The sequence below is a fragment of the Bidens hawaiensis genome, unplaced genomic scaffold (genome assembly GCF_021521415.1).
Source record: "Bidens hawaiensis isolate Kalapana, Puna unplaced genomic scaffold, B.hawaiensis_p1.1 tig00001758_1, whole genome shotgun sequence".
In the NCBI taxonomy this organism is placed as follows: Eukaryota; Viridiplantae; Streptophyta; class Magnoliopsida; order Asterales; family Asteraceae; genus Bidens; species Bidens hawaiensis.
The window spans coordinates 3954784-3973002 of NW_027491099.1; positions in this window are offsets into that span (position 1 = coordinate 3954784).

Sequence of the window (18219 nt, forward strand, 5' to 3'; positions counted from 1 at the left end):
CAGCGGTATCTTTTCTTTCTTGATCTACATACCGATAAGCACTGATAATCTTCCCTACTTTCTGACGTTTGAACCATCTTTCTATGTCATCATCAGTAACTTCTTTGAGTGAATGAACTGTTCGTTGTACAAATTTTCTAGTTCATCCTCAGTCTCTTTGATTACATCTTCATGAAATACCGGAGCACCTTGATCAACATTTGCGTGTTGATACAAGTCCGGGTACTCTTCAGCTGTCACATCCTCCATCTCAATCTCCTCGTTCTCATAAATAAAATCCGTATCCATAAATAACGGATCAACTTCCATTTCTTTCTCATTGATCACTTAGACATCGTGCTCAGTCTCTAAAGCAGTCAACTGATAGGTCATTCAGCCCAAGCAGAATCGAAATCTGCTTCCGTGTCAAAGATCTAACAGTAAACTCACCGACCTCTATCTCATCTCTGTTCACCACACTTCTAACCACCCCTGACCCATCAATAAATATCACCGTGTTAGCCTGAATCATTTCAATTGGCTTGGCAGCTGTTGGATCTTGATAGATAATTATCTGCTTGTTCGAATCATCAGCGCCACTAACACCTGCACCAGAGGATGAACCATGCGATTGTTTAGGCTCACCTCCTGCATCAGATTCGTCAGGATCATCATCGTCATTTTTGAGTTTCTTGAGGGCATCTTCTTTACAAGTTAATTGTAAAATCAACGTGTCATGTTCTTTTAATGTCACCCCCTGAGACTCAACAATCGTATGAAACGATTTAGTCTCCTTCTGACAAAAAGAAATATAACTCATCATTCTTCGTTGATTCTCCATGAGTCGTTCTTGAGTTTGTCGGTCAGCTGCCATTTGATTTTCATATAGATGTAGCAGATTTAGCAGCATTTCAGTTTGACGACCTGGTGGCAAATTATATACAAATGGATGAACAGGTTGAACAGGTCCTTGAGGTCGAGTAATCCTCATAAAAGATACATCACTTGGCGGAGGTGGAGGAAGAGTAGTTGTTGGCAGAGGAGGAGGTCTCATTGATGTGGTGGAAGATACTGTAGAGAACACAGCAGGAGGCCTCGGTATCTCGGTCAACGCCATTTGAGGAATAAGACCGAGCCTCTCATGTGACACCATCGTCGTCGTCAAGGTAAGCATCGGAGTGCTAGTAGTTAGCGACACCGCCGAGCTTTGAGTAGTTGATTGATGTGGTGGTGGAGTTCCAATAATTACCCCAGCCCCAGCAGACACACGGGGCTTCTTTGATGGTTCACCAGTAGCTACAACTTTCCCCTTTCGTTTTCTTTCTAGCTGAGCTTTCATGGTGGCAGCTAGAGCAGCATCGACTGCATCTTGTTGTTCTTTAAGAGCTCGTTCACCAGCTCCACCATCACCATCATCATTGTCACCATCATCATCTCCACCATCATTGTTCCCACCTTCACCCCCTTCACGCTCGGAATCTGAATCATCATGGATCCAGCGCTCATTAGGAGGACATACGTAATCCAGATTGATTATATGACCAATCATCCGTTTATCCTGTGGCTTATCTTTTCTATAGATTAACATACGATGTACCGTTTCAGCTTTCAAATGTTCCATATCAAGAACATCGTTAACCAACGATCGATCAATCACCAAATTCGGTATCAAATCCTGAATAATTAGCTGTAGAAATCGAGGATACATCAAGAACTTCTTTGACGGTAGAGTTTGCTGAACTTGCTCTTTCAGATGATCAAAGGATGAGCTCTGAATAGTTGAAGGGCTTGTTCAGGATTAGAGCAACAAAAGCCGATTGCAAACTTAGTCTACACTCATCAAAACCACCGCGACGTCCACTCATACAATGAAGTAAAACATGTAGCAGATACTTGTAAGGTGGACACAACCCATTCTTGTTCAACATAGACTTACGAATATCACCCCCATAATTCAAGCGTGTGAATAAACCCCTAACCAATGTCCTGTCAAATTCACTCGGGTAATCATCATTATCATTAAATTGAAGTACCTGACGAATGACCTCAACATCAATCGTAATAGGGATCTGATTAATTGTAGCTCGAACCCAATTATTTTCCTCAACAAATTCTGCCGTGTTCCAAAACTGCCTGATTATACTAAGATACACCTTAGGTTTAGCAGTGATTGCATAATGTATCTTCGAACGTCGTAAGAAAGTCAACATAGCTCCAAACGTTCTCAAATCAGTCACATCTTGCTCAACATAAGCACAAATGTTGTGCTTCTTATCGAACGGCAAGACGATCATTTCAGCTTGTTGATCTTGTTGTTGTGGTTGTCCTTGTGGAGGTTGTTCCTGTGGAGGTTGATTTTGTTGTTCTTGATCAGCCATGTTTTACTGTATAAATAAAACCGAATATGAGAATAGATATCACAATCTATAATTCAAAGATATGTGTAATTAATCTAGTTACGCGTATTAGACGATTTAAATCCTTTAATTAAATTAAATGAATATTAAAATTAATTAATTCTATTCTTTTTTTTTATCTTTATTTTGTTTTATGAAATAAATGTCATTCGTTAAGAATCACACTGATTCGTTACAATGAGATAACGAATCAGGCGATTCGCTATCAAGGAAATATCTTAATGAACTGAACATAGCGAATCACTATTTAATTTTGACGAACTACACACTAGTTCGTTATATTTTAAAGCGAATCAAAATCTGATTCGTGTAACATCTTATTCGCTAAGCTAGTTCGTGTAAAATCTTAACGAATTGGACACGAAACAGTTCCAATTCGCTAAGACTAACGAATGGTCATAAATAAGACTTGTTCTTTGACTACACACAGTCAAGGTCAAAATTGGGATGAACACAGATAGTCAACAAGATGAACCCAGAAACAATTAGGCCATAACTATCGTCGAATCATCACACTAATGAGCTCGTTGTACTCGGAGTAACATTCGTAATCGAATATGAATGAGATTAAGACTCAAAACCTCTAAGTACATAGATTAGACAAACTCACAGTAAACACCAATGTCACAGAACAATAATTAACCCGGCAAACAACAATCATTTCATGATTGAAGCCCACCAAGGGTATCGGAATATGATTCCGATCACAATGACATCAAAAACATACCGTTATTAACATAAATTACACACAAATGGGTTTTAAAATACCAGAAACCCTTAAACTCCTATAATTTCATAATTTAACTATCAACACATAGCCATTTTTGACGAAAATGATATCGCCATAATCAGCTATACCTTAGAAACTCAAATATGTCCTTGAATTATTCGAACAAGAAAGTCGAAATTTCAGAGAGAATTTGAACAGGTTTCTTAAAAATGAAGAAAGAAGGCGAACAGTGGAAGACTGTTCGTTTTCTTGTTTTTTATATAACAGTGCACATAACCCTAGGTACACTAGTACGAATCAGACGATTCGTGTAATTTAAAATTAACGAATTAGCCTATTCGCTAACTCATTCGTTACCTTATGTTGGCGAATCGCTACGTGATTCGTTAAATTAAAGGTAGCAAATCAAGACATGATTCGTGTCATGATTCGTTAAATTAAAGGTAGCGAATCAAGACATGATTCGTTAAATATGCATAACGAAGGGGTGATTCGTTACAGAGTGCGGAAGCGAATTAGGTTAGCGAACCAGAAGCTAGTTCGCTAAAGAATCACCTAGTTCGTTATCCATAAATAACGAATTGGATTTTTAACGAAATAAACTCTTTTATTTAATTTTAAATTAAATAATTAAATGAATAAATTAATGAATTAACTAAAGAATTAAATAAATTAATAAATTATGTTATCGAGAAACCCTTTTATCCCGACAACCAAATACGTTAAGAATGTTTCAGATTTCCGAAACATAACTTAAAATTATTTAAGTATTTTGTACAAAGAAGACGGAAATATTTTTGGTATTTTGTAGGAAATTAAAGAATGTATTTACAAAAGAAAATAGACAATCTTTTTATATTTTTCAATGATTTTATCAAAAACAGTACATATTTTTGTATTTTTGATGAGTTTGAGCAGAGAATCATATTGACCAAATTGCCCATCCATCACAGTTTTATATTTCAGCGATATTATGACTGGCGATAAGTCGGTCATTGGTATTGTTGTCCATATAAATCTAATAACACACATTCAAGTATTTTTGTGATATGATTAAATAGTTCAATTAAAGCACAGAATATCAGAAACTATCAGCCTCTAATCACGGTTCAAGCTTAATTTGATTTTTGCCAAATCACCCCAACTTGACTTAAACCATTATATTGTTGATCAAAATTTTGATACCAATTGTTTGAGCAATGCATCAAGTTTCCTTTACTGTGAGTGAGTATGCACGAGTCCATCAGTCGGCTTACATACATTGTATCCCTTGGGGTCTGTTTCTTAATGGTATTAAGACTCACGCAAGGGAGGAACAATTGTATGACTAACAACGGATTTTGATCAAGTCAGTAATTTAAATTGTACGAAGTACAGCGGTGATCAAGTTTAATGACTTTGGGTTTGCTCTAGAAGGCGAGTGAAATATTCATGTTTATGAATACCCAAATGGTTAAGCCGCATAAAGACTCGCAGTGTCCAGAATCTTAACGCTTGTTATTTGCTTTATTTGATTTTTGGGTGATCAACAAATATAAGGCTTGAGTATGACTGGTTTTTACATTTCTGCCATCCTCACCGAGACTTTTGCTAGAGACTAACACCCCTTTCAATTTGGCGTTACTTTATGTTTATATCATATACTTTACTCTACTGGGTTGTTTTAAGACCTACCAATGCACCAATGCAATTAAGCACACAGTCTTTTAAACTTACTTTTTGCTAAATTTGGGGTCAAGATAATCAATGTACTATCATATTCTCTTTTTGCTTCAAAAAACTCAAAATTTTGAGGAGCATAAAATAAAGAAAAAGATATATTTAATCGCCCCAGTTAACTTAAGTTAATAAATAAATGGCTAACTATCAATTCACGAATGAATCATAGGACCAAGACATGCAAGCATGCTTCATAAACTTAAATAACCGACGTAATTTTCAGCGAGAAAATAATCTAAAAACGTCTGCAAAAAATCTTTTTGGTTTTTCTCTGTACAAACTTTAAAAACACAATATTTTTGTCTTTTTCAATTTTCTTATAAACAAAATAAACTTCACAATCTTTTTGGATTTTCGGATTTTTCTGTACAAACATAAATCACATTCTTTTTGGTTATTCAAAATTTTAAAATGTTTTTGGTTTTTCTAAATATTTAAAAGAAAAACATTAAAGAACAGAAATAACAGAAATCACAATATTTTTGAATTTTCTTATGTTTTCTAATGTTTTAACTTAAGCTAAATCAATAAAGCATGTGAAAGCTAATTAACCTAATTTTAGGATCTCAGCAAGGGTCTTCAATCCATTTAAACCAAGCAAAAAGTTAAACGTGATTTATCAAATGCTTTGGTAAATAGATCGGCTTTTTGAAAATCTGTGTGTACTTTCTCAAGATCAATTAACTTCTTTTCATAGCAATCCCGTATAAAATGATATCGAATTTCGATATGTTTTGTTTTAGAATGTTGTACGGGATTCTTGGTGATACTAATAGCAGCAGAATTATCAATCAAGATGGGAATAGTAAGAAACTTCAAACCGTAGTCGCGAAGATGTTGTTGTATCCACAAAACCTGGGAACAGCAACTCGAGGCTGCAACATATTCAGCTTCGGCGGTTGAAGTGGAGACCGTTGTCTGCTTCTTACACTGCCAGGAAACAAGCCGGTTTCCTAAAAATTGACATCCTGCAGTCGTTGATTTGAAATTGATCTTGCATCCTCCATAGTCTGAGTCTGAGTAGGCGGTAAGATCGAAAGTATTATCTTTGGGGTACCACAACCCGATGTCTGGATTTCCCCGTAGATATTGCAAAATATGCTTGACCGCTGCCAGGTGAGTCACTCGAGGACTAGCTTGGTACCTAGCACAAAGACAAACAGCAAACATAATATCAGGGCGAGAAGCCATTAAGTACATTAAAGAACCGATCAGAGCACGATAAAGGGTTGGATCAACGGTATCCTCCAATTCATCCGGTGATAAATTGTGACCCACTGGAAGAGGAGTAGAAGGTATTTTTCCGGCAGAAATCTTGAATCGGCTCAAGACGTCATTCACATACTTAGTCTGGTGAATAAAAATTCCGTGAGCAGACTGGTGAACCTGCAACCCTAAAAAGAAATTCATCTCTCCCATCGAGCTCATCTCGAACTTTGTTTGCATGGACTTCTCGAACTCCTTACACAATGTGTTGTTTGTAGACCCAAAAATAATATCGTCAACATAAATCTGGACTAGAAGAAGATCGTCACCAACAGTTTTATGAAATAAAGTGCAGTCAACAGTTCCTCGTTTGAAGCCATTACCAGTCAGATGGTCAGCGAGCATGCCATACCAAGCTCTCGGGGCTTGATGTAGACCATACAGAGCCTTGTTTAAATGGTAAAAACGGTCTGGATAATCAGGATCTTCAAAACCAGGTGGTTGTTGGACAAACACTTCCTCGTGTAATTCACCATTGAGAAAAGCACTCTTAACATCCATTTGATAAACCTTGATATTCTTATAAGCTGCATAAGCCAGGAAGATTCGAATCGACTCTAATCTTGCAACTGGAGCATATATCTCTGTGTAATCAATACCCTCTTGCTGATAAAAACCCTGCACCACTAGACGTGCTTTGTTTCTGACAATCACCCCTCGATCGTCCTTTTTACACTTAAATACCCACTTAGTCGGAATGGCTTTCTTAACTCTAGCAGCTTTGTCTATTAAATCCCAAACACCCAATCGTGCAAACTGCTGTAATTCCTCTTGCATAGTTTCTACCCAAGAAGGATCCTCAAGTGCCTTACGAGCTGTCGTTGGCTCAACTTGAGATAGAAAGTAATTGAATTTAGCAATATTCACAATTCCCGAAGAATGTAAGTTAGTGTAAGCACACAATATGTTATTATCACTTGACGAAGCAACTTGATGACGTGTACGAACACCCACATCAAGTTCTCCGATGATGTTTTCCTATGGTTGATATCCATGAATCCGAAGAGTGGGATTCTCAGGAACAATAACATTATCATATAAGTTAGTGTAATGTTCACCCAACTCGGGAGATGAAACATTATCACTGTCAAGATCAATAACTTGAATTTCAACTTGATCATCATCAGAAGAAGTAGAAACATTATCAATAGCAACTGGAGAGACAACTTGAGATTCTTCTGTTGGAGCATCTGGTTGAACTTCAACTGTATTGGAACTTGAAGATCCTGGAATGTTCAAATGTTCTTCAAAGTATGCTCTAACCAGATCTTCATCGATGTGTTCAGTCGAAGGAGTAAAAGAATTAAATAAACTATCGTAGTCAAACATCCAGTCTGGACCTTTCCCTTGAGGAGGAGTTGTGAACTTTTGACAGTCCACATGGTACCATTCTTCAACACAGCCAGATGTGAAATTAAAAACCCTTTTCTTTGGAGATGCATATCCCAAGAAATACACTTCGATAGCTTTTTCTTCAAATTTACCAGAATCCTTCTTCAACGTTGTACACGGACACCCAAATGGTTTCAGGTACTTTAAATTAGGTTTTCTATTATTTAAGATCTCGTAGCTTGTTTTCTTGAGTCGTTTCACTGTTAGAACTCGATTAAGCGTATAACAAGCTGTATTCACTGCCTCATTCCAAAATTGAACAGGAAGCTTTGAATCAGCGAGCATTGTACGTGCAGCTTCAATCAGAGTTCTATTTTTCCTTTCAGCAACACCATTTTGTTGAGGTACATAAGGTGCACTATATTCTCGGTGAATTCCCTTTTGAATACAAAAGAAATCCAATATAGTGTTTTTGAATTCAGTACCATTATCACTTCGGATTCTCCTCACCTTTTGTTTATACAGTGATTCTATCTTAGTAATAAGGTTTTGTACCAAAACTGGTGTTTGATCTTTTGAACTCATAAATAACACCCATGAATATCTTGAATAATCATCTGTCACTACAAGACAATACCAGTCTCCAGAAATACTCGCACGATTCACTGGACCAAACAAATCCATATGAAGTCGTTCAAGAGGAGTATCAATGGAATTCAATAACTTAGAGGGATGTGTCATCTTCTTCTGCTTGCCCTTTTTGCATGCAATGCAGTGATCAGGTAACTTAAAATTCTTTAACGATACACCCTCAACTAAGTCATTTGCCATTAAATAATTCATCTTTCTGACATGTATATGACCCATTCTACGATGCCATAGAATCGAGTCTTTCTCGGTTGCTTTCGAGACAAAACATGTTTCAATCGATGTTGATATCTTAGAATTCATATTTAAGACATAAATATCATTTGATCATGGTGATCGCATGACAACCATGTCCTCGGGAATAACATAACCCGGTTTCAAGATAAGACACTCTTTGTCAGTAAATATCGTAGTGTACTTTTTATCTCAAATCTGCGATACAGTCAATAAGTTATGATCAACCTTGTCACAATAATTCACTTTCTCAAACGTAATGTGACCATTTGAAACTTCACCCTCGTGTGTGATCATGCCCCCAGAATTCCCAGCAAACGCTACATAACCTCCTTAAATATTTCTTACGTTGGTTAATAGATTGAGATTTCCAGTGATATGACGAGAACATCCGCTATCCATGATCCAGTTTTCACCAGGAATGGTCTTGGATGAACCCTCATTGATCTTAGCCATGCAAGCAAACATTGATTCAGAAGGCTTGTCACAAGAATCGTCAGAATCAAATCCAGAATCATTATCGGAAGACATCGCACTACCAGTAGCATCTTGACAATCTTCATGTAACCCAAACATAGCCAAATTTGCTTGAACATCATTGCATAGTAGCCGTTGTGACCAATCAGTTCCGTATGCTAACATTGTAACACCCCGACCAAAGGCGGATTATACATCGGGGCGCCACATATTGTTTCATTACTCGTGACACTATTTGGGTGTCAATATTTAATAAATACATTCATTCGCGCACGCGCAAAGTAAACACAAGATAACATAAAGCAACATAATTCAATATATTATAAGGCAAAATATTCGAACAACAATAACTTGTCTTGATACATTTTAATCTAGGTCCAAAAGTAAAAACGTCCTACGTGTCCACAAGCTCCAAATGTAGCTACAGCAAACCTGAACATGTGTTAAAATAAAACGTCAAACACTTGCGTGTTGGTGAGAAATCAAGTTTAATACAATACATAGATAACCATAAATCTGCGCGCAACATGTGTATGTCTGGTTTTCAACAAGGGTGTAATCTGATCGGGACCAACTCTAAGATTCATAGACTGCCAGTGCTCACAATTGAGCTCACAAACAAGAAAGACTGTGCAAGTGTAAACAAAAGAGAAAATCATAAACGATAGTTCTCCCGTGTTCATCTAATGGTACCATGAGAACTGCGGAATAGACCGACAAGACGGTTAATGATCCACACATACAAATAAACAGCCAAGTCTACGTCCTCAACACATGGGATACTGCGCGACTAAAGTTCATAAACAAGTTTAAGACTCTAAGTTTGTATGAACACATGAACATCCCAAAAAATTAAAAATAAAAAGGGATTAGGTACGAGATTACTCACTTGATAAACGATGCGGTGTAAGATAAAGCAAGAACCAACTTTAAACAAGCACAAGTTAACCTATAAATAATATTATTGTTTTAATGATTTGTTTTAAGTCTTGATTACAAGTTAGCATAATTAATAAGTAAGTTATTATATATAATATATATTACCGGAAAAGCAGGGCAGAACAGGGAGGAAGACGGAGGCAGAGAGGAGGCGACAGAGGATCAACGGTAGAGAGCAAGGAAGAAGAGAGAACAGGAGAGATTAAGTGTTTTGTGTGTGTAGTGTTAAGAAAAATAACATTATTATTTAAAGAGAAACCCTAGGGGACACAATCCCTAGAAAAGGGGAAAAGATCTCAAAAAGCAAAAGATTCCAAAAGCAAAAGATATCAAAAGATATGGCAGCTGCAGGGGGGCAAGATAAAGCTGACAGGGAACAGTAAACAGGCATGAGCGGGTCAGATAAAGGTACTGGTCAAGCATGGAAAAAGCAGATCTCAAAAGATAATGTCAGTCACTTTTTCTGCCAACCAATGGGGTGGGTGCGCATGCTGCGCCGAAAGTGGCTTTTCAGACATAAGATAGGTCAGGTCAACAACACAGGAGATAAGACAACACAAAAGCAACGGCTAGATTAAACAGAAGAAAAGACTCAAGACATAGCGCGAGAAAGCTAAGGCGCGCCGCGGGAAGAATCACATTTCTTAGCGCGCCGCGGGAAGAATCACATTTCTTAGCGCGCCGCGGGAGGAACTACAATTCCTAGCGCGCCGCGGGAAGAACTATAATTCTTCGCGCGTCGAGGGATGAACTACGATTCTTAGCGCGCTGCGAGAAGAACTACAAATCCTTAGCGCGTCGCGGGAAGAACTACCGTTCTTAGCGCGCTGCGAGAAGAATTACAATTCTTAGCGCGCTGCGAGAAGAGTTTGTCTCGCGTATCGCTGTAACAGGTGGTCTTCACGCAGGCTTCCTTGTAAGGAGTCTGGCGCGTAGAGCTGCGCAGACAACCTTAGGCGGGAAGGAACAAAGGACAAGCAAAGAGTTAGAAGAAAAGAGGGAAACAAGGCTTAAGGGCGGGACGGCGACAAGAGGGAAAAGAAGGCGGAAAGAGAGAAGAAGAGGGACGGGACGGCGGAAAGAAAGAGAGAGAAAGAGGCGGGAAGGAAAATATATTATTATTATTAAAAGTAAAATATAAGTATAAATAAATATTAAATCATAAAAGAAAGAGATCGGATAAGGGAAACGGGTACCTGGGTCGGGTCGTATCGGGGCAGGTGCTACAGTCTCCCCTACTTTAAGAAATTTCGTCCCGAAATTTATCTCGAAGTAGGCTGCGCAGAGAACAGGTGCGGGTACTTGATCTTCATTTGATCTTCCCTTTCCGATGTAAACTCTGCTCCGCGCTTGGACTCCCAGCGAACTTTCACGATAGGGATGCGACTGCGCTTGGTTTGCTTAACCTCGCGATCCATAATCTCAACAGGCTTCTCAACGAAATGCATAGATTCATCAACTTGAACTTCATCAAGTGGAATGTGAAGGTTCTCGTCGGCTAAACACTTCTTGAGATTGGATACATGGAACGTTGGATGCACATTACTGAGCGCGGGCGGCAGGTCAAGTCTGTAGGCAACTTTTCCTACACGCGCGAGAATCTTAAATGGTCCAACATATCGAGGAGCAAGCTTACCTTTCTTCCCAAAGCGGACAACACCCTTCCAGGGCGACACTTTGAGGAGAACAAGATCACCAACTTGAAATTCGAGAGGCTTCCGCCTACGATCTGCGTAACTCTTCTGTCGGCTTCTGGCAGTCAGCAGATGATCACGGATCTTGGCGATTTTATCGGTTGTCTCTTGAACAAGTTCGGGTCCTGTGATTTGAGCTTCACCCACTTCGCTCCAACAAATCGGGGAGCGGCACTTACAACCGTAAAGTGCTTCAAATGGGGCCATACCAATACTGGAATGATAGCTGTTATTATAAGAGAACTCGATCAAGGGCAGGTGTGAATCCCAATTACCTCCAAAATCAAGAACACAAGATCGGAGCATATCCTCAAGAGTTTGAATAGTTCGCTCAGACTGACCGTCAGTCTGAGGATGATATGCAGTACTCATGTCCAAACGAGTTCCTAACGCAGATTGGAGAGATTTCCAAAAGCGAGATATAAAACGGCCATCGCGATCGGATATGATGCTCAAAGGAGTACCATGGCGGCAGACAATTTCCTTGACATAAAGCTGCGCGAGATGCTCAACACGGTAGTTTTCACGAATGGGCAGAAAGTGAGCAGACTTAGTCAAACGATCCACTATTACCCAAATGCTATCATGTTTGCTTGCTGTCAAAGGTAACTTGGTAATAAAGTCCATCGCTATACTTTCCCATTTCCACGTAGGAATTTCTGGTTGTTCGAGCAAACCAGATGGGCGTTGGTGTTCAGCTTTTACCTTAGAACAAGTCAGGCATTTAGCTACGAACACAGCAATATCCTTTTTCATGCCGGGCCACCAATAAGTAATGCGCAAATCCTTGTACATCTTATCAGCGCCGGGATGAATAGAATACCGAGATTTATGCGCTTCACTCAGGATATCAGCGCGAAGATTCTCATCACAGGGAATCCAGACGCGATTGAGATAGCAGAGAATTCCACTCAGATTAGGGACAAAGTGCGCTTCCGCGCCACACGCTAACTCGGCGCGAAGGTTACCATTACTGATGGATGCGCGCTGCGCGTCACGGATGCGCGATTCAAGGTTGCTTTGGATCGGCGCGAAGTGAAGCTGCGTGCGCGGCAAGATACAGTTAAGCTGGCAGGGTTTTCGGATGAGCGCATCGGCTACCACATTAGCCTTACCAGGATGATACCGGATCTCACAATCGTAATCGCTGATGAGTTCGTTCCATCGGCGTTGCCTCATGTTAAGTTCCTTTTGATCAAAAATATGCTGAAGGCTTTTATGGTCAGTGTAAAGGATACACTTAGTACCATAAAGGTAGTGTCTCCAGATTTTCAAGGCAAAAACAACTGCACCAAGTTCGAGGTCGTGAGTTGTATAATTCTTTTCATGAACCTTGAGTTGCCTCGATGCGTAAGCGATAACCTTGCCTCGTTGCATAAGAACACAACCGAGACCTTGGTTGGAGGCATCGCAATACACGACAAAATCATCATTACCCTCAGGTAGCGCAAGGACAGGAGCTTCACACAACAAACGCTTGAGCGTTAGAAAGGCTTCTTCTTGCTTCGAGCCCCAAATATACGGTTTACCTTTGTGCGTTAGAGCTGTTAAAGGCAAAGCGATTTTCGAGAAGTTCGAAATGAAGCGCCGGTAATAACCAGCTAAGCCCAGAAAGGAACGGATCTCGGAAGGAGTGGTCGGCGTAATCCAGTTCTTGATTGCTTCAATTTTGGATGGGTCGACATGAATACCCATCTTGTTCACAACATGGCCAAGAAACTGTACTTCATCAGACCAGAATTCACACTTGGAGAGCTTGGCAAAGAGCTGCTCGGCTCTAAGCTTTTGCAATACCAATCGAAGATGTTGCTCATGCTCGGCCTTGGTCTTAGAATAAATCAGAACGTCATCGATAAACACAATCACGAATTTATCCAAGAAAGGCCTACACACCCGATTCATTAGATCCATGAAAACGGCGGGTGCGTTGGTTAAACCGAAGGACATGACCAAGAATTCAAAATGGCCATAACGAGTACGGAAAGCAGTCTTCGGAACATCTTCATCGCGGATGCGCAACTGGTGATAGCCAGAGCGGAGATCAATCTTGGAAAAACAAGAGGCACCTTGGAGTTGATCAAAGAGGTCGTCGATACGCGGTAAGGGATACCGGTTCTTAATGGTGAGTTTGTTCAACTCGCGGTAATCGATACACATGCGAAACGATCCATCTTTCTTTTTAACGAACAACACCGGAGCACCTCAGGGCGAAGAGCTAGGGCGAATGAATCCTTTAGCAGTCAACTCTTGAAGTTGGCTTGCCAATTCTTGCATCTCAGCGGGCGCAAGACGGTAAGGAGATTTGGCTACGGGGGAAGCACCAGGGACAAGATCAATACGGAACTCGACTTCACGAGCGGGAGGGATACCAGGAAGATCATCAGGAAAAACTTCAGGGAAATCACGCACAACAGGGATATCGCGAAGCTTCTTTTCTTCAGCAGGTTTGACCACATGGGCTAAGAATGCAATACACCTTTTCCGCATGAGCCTTCGGGCTTCGGCGCAAGACATAAGTTTAAGACCACTGGAGGGTTTTTCGCCATAGATATGAAGATCACCATTTTCTCGAGGTATGCGAATCATCTTCTTGGCGCAAATAACTTCGGCGCGATTATGCGTAAGCCAGTCCATACCAATAATAACATCAAAACTTCCAAGGGGCATGGGGATGAGGTCGATCAAAAAATCATTTTCGTTAAGGTTAAGCGTGCAATCTTTAATCACTGAGTTAATTAAAACAGTTTCGCCATTAGCCAATTCAACTGAAAAATTTTCTTTTAAGTCGTTGCGCGGTCGCGCAAGCTTCTGCTCAAACGCGCGAGAAATAAAACTTCGATCGGCGCCAGTATCAAAAAGTACAGAAGCATAAAATCCGTTAAGCAAAAATGTACCATTAACTACGTCATTATTCGCTTGCGCTTGGTGCGCGGTTATGTTAAAAGCTCGTCCGCTTGTCACTTGGTTCGAAATCTGGTTCACCGGATTCGCTTGCGTAATCTGAACTTGTAGTCTTGGGCACGCGTTCCGGAAATGACTGGGATCACCGCAGTTAAAGCACGACCTGGGTCGTGGGTTTTGGTAGGTTGGTTGTGGGTTCTGCGGGTAGACTGCTGGTGTCGGCGCAATTGGATTGGCGGGAAGGACTCTACAGTTTTCTGCAAGGTGACCAGCGCGGCCACATCGGTTACAAAGTCGACATGGGACTTGAGGTGGGTGGTGGAGTCTACAGGTTGGGCAAAAGGGGTGGTTTCCTGTGTAAGGTTTCTTAGTTGGCGGGGCAGGGAGTGCTGGATTGGTTAGGGTATAGTTGTGGACTACAGGTGTTGGGTAGGCTGACAGTGGGTTAGGCGCGTATACTAGAGGTTGGTAGGCGGGTTGCTGGACCATGGGCGGGCTGGTAAGCGCGTAAGCTTGTCTGCGCCTACGTTTCGGGTTGTTATGGTGTGAGGGTTCAGGTTTGGTTTCTGTTGGTTCAGGGACAGTCTTGGTGAGTTTGGTCTTCTCAGATCCCCGCAGGAACAGGGTTCCTGCTCTGACATGGTTGTCGCTGAGCACAGCGGCCAATTCGATGGCGTCAGAGAGGGTAACTGGGTTTCTGGCCCATACAGAATCTTGAATTTCCATGGGGAGACCCCCAAGGAATTTCTCTATGGCTCGGCGGGAAGGGGTAACAAGGTGAGGGACAAGTAGGCTTAGTTCATGGAAGCGCGTCGCGTACTCGCGCGCTTCGCCACTGTATTGCTTAAGATTCCAAAATTCCTCCTCCAGGCGCTTAACTTCGTTGGGAGGGCAGAATTCTCGCGTCAGAATTTCCTTGAATTCCTCCCATGTCATGCTAGAAGCAGCTTCTGCGCCACGCGCATGAGCTACTCCATTCCACCATGTAAGCGCTCTAGATTCCAGGACACTGGAAGCATACAGGGTTCGTCTGTCTGAGGGGCATTGGGTGTGGAGGAAAGTGTTTTCAATCTTCTCAAGCCACTGGAGCATCACGGTGGCTCCTTCAAGACCTGTGAACTTTGGAGGGTTACCCGCGTTAAAGGACTTAATGTTGTAACCAGAGGTGTTAGCATTGTTTTGGTTTAAGGCTTGGGCTATTGCGGCGGCCATTTCCTGGGAACGTGGCTGCGAACGTCTGCGCGCGGCTTCTTTCTTCTTGAGATGGCGAGCTGATAGCGGAGGCATTCTATAAAAGTTTTAATTTTAGTTAATATCTTGGTTTTAGCGCAAAGTATAACCTCGAAAAGCTTGGTTTCGCGGAGTCAGTTACTGTCAAAAGTTAAAGTAAAATAAATGACCCTAAATGCAGACTTAATAAAGGTAACAAATTCGAATCAAGAATCGACAATTCATGTATCACCATGACTTTCCGAATTCCCAATATAAAATATACGAGCAAACGAGTATTGGAGATTGACGATTCATGTATCACCATGACTTTTCAATCCTCAATATAAAATATACAAGAAAATGAGTATTGGAGGTTGACAATTCATGATCACCATGACTTTTCAAGTCTCCAACCTCAGAACATAATCGTAAATGGAAATTGAAAATCAACTATTCATGTATCACCATGACTTTTCGGATTTTCAAATCCAACAAACGAATATGTAAGTAAAATCAATAAAAATCGAAATTCAACAAAAATCGAAATATCGCGGAATAAAACATAAAATCATATACTGCGCAAGCGCGAGCATATTCATAAATAACGAGTAATTAACAATAAGCGCGCAAACATGAGATTTCTCTCATGCGCGAGAAGGGACTCTTAGGTATTCTAGGCCGTTACGTCTAACCACCTATCCTAAAGTCAACGAGCTCTGATACCAATCTGTAACACCCCGACCAAAGGCGGATTATACATCGGGGCGCCACATATTGTTTCATTACTCGTGACACTATTTGGGTGTCAATATTTAATAAATACATTCATTCGCGCACGCGCAAAGTAAACACAAGATAACATAAAGCAACATAATTCAATATATTATAAGGCAAAATATTCGAACAACAATAACTTGTCTTGATACATTTTAATCTAGGTCCAAAAGTAAAAACGTCCTACGTGTCCACAAGCTCCAAATGTAGCTACAGCAAACCTGAACATGTGTTAAAATAAAACGTCAAACACTTGCGTGTTGGTGAGAAATCAAGTTTAATACAATACATAGATAACCATAAATCTGCGCGCAACATTTGTATGTCTGGTTTTCAACAAGGGTGTAATCTGATCGGGACCAACTCTAAGATTCATAGACTGCCAGTGCTCACAATTGAGCTCACAAACAAGAAAGACTGTGCAAGTGTAAACAAAAGAGAAAATCATAAACGATAGTTCTCCCGTGCTCATCTAATGGTACCATGAGAACTGCGGAATAGACCGACAAGACGGTTAATGATCCACACATACAAATAAACAGCCAAGTCTACGTCCTCAACACATGGGATACTGCGCGACTAAAGTTCATAAACAAGTTTAAGACTCTAAGTTTGTATGAACACATGAACATCCCAAAACATTAAAAATAAAAAGGGATTAGGTACGAGATTACTCACTTGATAAACGATGCGGTGTAAGATAAAGCAAGAACCAACTTTAAACAAGCACAAGTTAACCTATAAATAAGATTATTGTTTTAATGATTTGTTTTAAGTCTTGATTACAAGTTAGCATAATTAATAAGTAAGTTATTATATATAATATATATTACCGGAAAAGCAGGGCAGAACAGGGAGGAAGACGGAGGCAGAGAGGAGGCGACAGAGGATCAACGGCAGAGAGCAAGGAAGAAGAGAGAACAGGAGAGATTAAGTGTTTTGTGTGTGTAGTGTTAAGAAAAATAACATTATTATTTAAAGAGAAACCCTAGGGGACACAATCCCTAGAAAAGGGGAAAAGATCTCAAAAAGCAAAAGATTCCAAAAGCAAAAGATATCAAAAGATATGGCAGCTGCAGGGGGGCAAGATAAAGCTGACAGGGAACAGTAAACAGGCATGGGCGGGTCAGATAAAGGTACTGGTCAAGCATGGAAAAAGCAGATCTCAAAAGATAATGTCAGTCACTTTTTCTGCCAACCAATGGGGTGGGTGCGCATGCTGCGCCGAAAGTGGCTTTTCAGACATAAGATAGGTCAGGTCAACAACACAAGAGATAAGACAACACAAAAGCAACGGCTAGATTAAACAGAAGAAAAGACTCAAGACATAGCGCGAGAAAGCTAAGGCGCGCCGCGGGAAGAATCACATTTCTTAGCGCGCCGCGGGAAGAATCACATTTCTTAGCGCGCCGCGGGAGGAACTACAATTCCTAGCGCGCCGCGGGAAGAACTATAATTCTTCGCTCGTCGAGGGATGAACTACGATTCTTAGCGCGCTGCGAGAAGAACTACAAATCCTTAGCGCGTCGCGGGTAGAACTACCGTTCTTAGCGCGCTGCGAGAAAAATTACAATTCTTAGCGCGCTGCGAGAAGAGTTTGTCTCGCGTATCGCTGTAACAGGTGGTCTTCACGCAGGCTTCCTTGTAAGGAGTCTGGCGCGTAGAGCTGCGCAGACAACCTTAGGCGGGAAGGAACAAAGGACAAGCAAAGAGTTAGAAGAAAAGAGGGAAACAAGGCTTAAGGGCGGGACGGCGACAAGAGGGAAAAGAAGGCGGAAAGAGAGAAGAAGAGGGACGGGACGGCGGAAAGAAAGAGAGAGAAAGAGGCGGGAAGGAAAATATATTATTATTATTAAAAGTAAAATATAAGTATAAATAAATATTAAATCATAAAAGA